Consider the following 4,302-nt stretch of genomic DNA (forward strand, 5'->3'; position numbering starts at 1 on the left):
AGATCATTCTGAGGTTAAATACATATTTAAAATCATAACAAGAAATATTTTATTAGCTATTATACTGTTTTTGAAATCAAATCTTTACATAGCTATGACAGTAAACACTGGAATCTAACAATGCCTTGGAAAAAACTGTTAATCTTTAAAAAATGAAGCATAGCTATACATAAACCCATTTACGAAATAAAAGAGTTATCAAAAAAGCATGTTCTAAACTCCTGAAACATTGGTGTTTCATATTTTAGAGCAGTCACTGCAATTTATGAAAGAAATCAATTAAATCTGTATGTGGGAGTGTGTGTGGAAAAAAGCAGATGTAACCCCCTTTGTAATTCTTAAGTTTCATAAGTAACTGTAATTTAATTACACATTTTTCTCTGTAACTGTAACTGATTACAATTACTTTTATTTTGTAATTAAATTATGTAATTCCATTACATGTAACTAGTTACTCCCCAACACTGATTGTTCGTGAAAGAAGATTTGTACGCCCATCGAAGATGGCGTCAAATTCAATACTTGACTAATATATTTTGGACAAGATGGATTGGTGAATATCTACCTCTACTACAAGAACGGCAAAAGTGGAAGGTAAAGACACGCATCTTTCAGTTAGGAGATGTACTTGTGGTGGACGATAAAGCACCTAGAAATTCATGGATCATGGGCAAGATTATTCAAACGATACAGGACAAAAAAGGGATCATACGGCAAGTTAAAATCAAGACTGTGAGTACCTGTTTGACCAGGCCAATTACAAAAATTTGTCGTCTTCTTGAAGCTGAGGAATCTACAGACTAATTATGACAGTGACCTTTGAGAGCTCTCAACTGACCTATTTTTGAATTTGGACCTTTTGACTTTGACTTAGACTTGATTGCATACTGATGATCGATCAACTTTACTGACTTAGACTAGACTTGGACATTAACTTTACTCAGCTACAAGGATGAACTATGCACATTTGAACTTTCGAACATTTACACCTGCGTACACACAAGCATACACATTTTCACATTTATTAAATACTTTGTAAAAAAAAAATGTATGTACAATGATTTATGAAGTGTGTATGTTATATTGTCTGTATTTTGATTGTGTTGGTGATTATTACAGGTTTAGTGTGCAATAATCAGGGGCTGGAATGTAAGTGCAGAAAATGTTTGTCTTTTATTTTGTATTGGGATTTTGTATTTCCAGGTGTTTGGTCACATGGGTTCAGATGGATACTTACCTGATTGTGTTTCCTGTTTGACATGCGTGTGTAGAGGGGGTGAGTAACGGGAACGCTCACTTTCTGTTGACCGTTCTAGACCATTCTAAGTTGTTTTTTAATCAAGCAGCTGTTTGTTACATCATGTTAATAAATATACAAAAGGAATGCAATGTGTCACATCCGGGACAAAGAGGCAAACAGACAGGTTAACGTAAGTCGGGGAGTTTATTTAAAAGGAACTTAGGAGTAGCTTCCAACAGAAAAGAGCCAAACGTAGGAATTAATGGAAGCATAGAACACAGTCTTATCTGGGGTCGGCACTTTGGTCCTCCGGCCGAGAACTGAGGAATCCGAGGCTTGACAGGCAGATCGGGAGGCAAGGAACCCATACAGAGCAGCTTGTAACCTTGAGACCAGCTGACGAGTGACTGAGGTGAGTGTATATTTGACTGGTGTGGTAAGTGGGTGCAGGTGTCCGTGATCAGTAATCAGGTGATTGTGAGCGGGTGTAGGAGGCTGATTCGGCTGGCGAGGCAGGTGTTTCCGTGACATTACCCCCCCCACGGGCGTCCGACGCCCGAGACCGACGGTGAGGACGACCGCGGCCCCTGGGAGCGGGACGGTCAGGATAGCCTGGTAACCTATGTACCGGGGACTCAGCTTCCTGCTGGGCCGCCGGAGGCGGATGTCCCGGGTGGATAACCAGACTTGGTCCCCTGGTTGATAGATGGGATTGTCGGACCGACGAGTGTCTGCATTGGCCTGGTGCCTCCGGAAGGCCCGCTGGAGATGAATATGCACTGAGTCCCATACCCTCTCGCTCTCACGGAACCAGTGATCTACCGCTGGGACTTCCGAGTGTGCCTCGGTCCAAGGAAACAGGGGCGGCTGGTAACCTAGCACACATTGAAATGGGGGGGCGGCTGGTAACCGAGCACACATTGGAATGGGGTGAGTCCGGTGGTTTCCTGGCGCAAGGAATTTTGGGCGTACTCGGCCCAGGGTAGGTACTGGCTCCAGCTGTCCTGATGGTCATGACAGTAGGCCCGGAGATACCGTCCGATCTCCTGGATCTTCCGTTCGGTCTGGCTGTTGGTCTGCGGGTGGTATCCAGAGCACAAACTGACTGATGCTCCCAGGAGGCGGAAAAACCCTCGCCAGACCCTGGAGATGAACTGAGGGCCTCTGTCTGAAACAATGTCTTCTGGGAGACCGAAGTTCCTGAATATGTGCTGGAAGAGGGCTTCGGCAGTTTCCAGGGCGGTAGGTAATCCACGCAGAGGAATTAATTTGCAGGATTTGGAGAACCGGTCGATGACTACTAGGATGGCCGTGAATCCGTTTGAGGGAGGTAGGTCAGTGGCAAAGTCCACACCCAGGTGGGACCAGGGCCGGCGAGGGATGGGTAGCGGAACCAGTTTCCCTTCGGGCAGACGACGTGGCGTGGTGGAGATGGCACAGACCGAACATCCCTTGATATACCGGGCGACATCTCGGGCCATGTGGGGCCACCAGTAGCGGTTCTGGAGGAGCGAGAGGGTTCGGCGGCTGCCTGGGTGCCCCGATCCCGGAGAGGTGTGAACAGAGTCCAGAAGGGTTATACGCAGGGTGGATGGGACATAGTTCTTCCCCTCTGGACCTCCCGGCGGAGCGGGTTCGGTGAGAGTGGCTGCACGGATCTGGTCGGTGAGTGCCCATTGAATAGGAGACATGAAGACGGAAGGTGGCAGGATGGGCTCTGGTTCGTCACAAAGGCAGTTTTCCATTCGTCACCCCTGCGAATGCGGATGAGGTTATAGGCGCTCCTTAGATCCAGCTTGCTGAAGACGCGGGCCCCGCGGAGCTCCTCCAAGGCCGCAGGGACCAGAGGAAGGGGATAGGCAAACTTCACCGTCTGGTCATTGAGGGCCCGGTAATCGATGCAAGGTCTCAGTCCCCCATCTTTCTTGGCCACGAAGAAGAAGCTCGATGCTGGTGAGGTGGACGGACGAATCAGCGAGCTTGCTGAACACGTCCTGGAACGCCTGATATTCGGGAGGAGGAGGAGTGACCGGCGATGAATCCGGGCTTTCCACCGAGGTGGAACAGACAGGGAGGTCGTTCCCGATGGAGATCGGGATAGGTAGATCCCGGAGACACTCCTGTTTACACTCCACTTGAGTATTTCTCCGGACTTCCAGGCGATGGTGGGTTGATGTTTGGTGAGCCAGGGGCGTCCCAGGACGATGTCCACGACGGTCTCCTCCAGCACCAGTAGAGAGATCCGTTCGGTGTGGAAACATCCAATCCGTAGAACGACCTCGGGCGTGCGGTGCCGCACCAGCCCCTTGCCCAGCGGCTTTCCCTGGACAGTGGTGATCTGGTAGGTCGTGGTATTTTTGCAGCGGGGAATTTGTAACCCGGCGAGACTACGGGAGGAGATCAAATTCCCCGACGCTCCGGAGTACACGAGGATTTTGACTGGAAAGGATTGGGTGTGATAAATTAGAAGAGCATTTATATGGGGTATGCCTGACACATCAGGAGTGATCTGGATTGTACTCACCGCTGGGCGTGGTGGACGAATGGGGCAGGTGCGGAGTTGGTGCTCAGGGGATCCACAGTAGAGACACAGGCCATGGGTGAGTCTCCGAGATCGCTCCGAGGATGACAGGTGGTAGCTATCCGTGATCATGGGTTCAGGTGCTGGAGCGGAGAGGCTGGGTGAGGCAGCGGCAGCGGGTATCGCCTTGGAGGAAGCCCACGGTGTCATCGTAGATGGCCATCTGTTGGCGTAAGCCCGGGTTGAGGCCTCGGCGGCCTCGGCGGAACAGGGCGGCCTCGTTCCAGCCGCTGCTGGCGGCGAGAGTGCGGAAGCGAAGCAGATACCCATGGATGGATAACTCAGCTTGCCGCAGTTGAAATAGCTCCTCATGCACTGTGACCTCCGTGGTCGATTGGCCGAATACCTCCCGGAAGTGTTTCACAAAGCAATCCAGCGAGTGAATCCACAGGCTCTGTGAATTCCACAAGGCTTCGGCCCACTGCAAGGCTCTTCCAGACAGCAACGAGATAATGAACGACACCTTGGCCCGCTCGGTCAC

This window comes from Sinocyclocheilus anshuiensis, unplaced genomic scaffold (genome assembly GCF_001515605.1).
Source record: "Sinocyclocheilus anshuiensis isolate Anshui unplaced genomic scaffold, SAMN03320099.WGS_v1.1 scaffold2681, whole genome shotgun sequence".
NCBI classification, from domain to species: Eukaryota; Metazoa; Chordata; class Actinopteri; order Cypriniformes; family Cyprinidae; genus Sinocyclocheilus; species Sinocyclocheilus anshuiensis.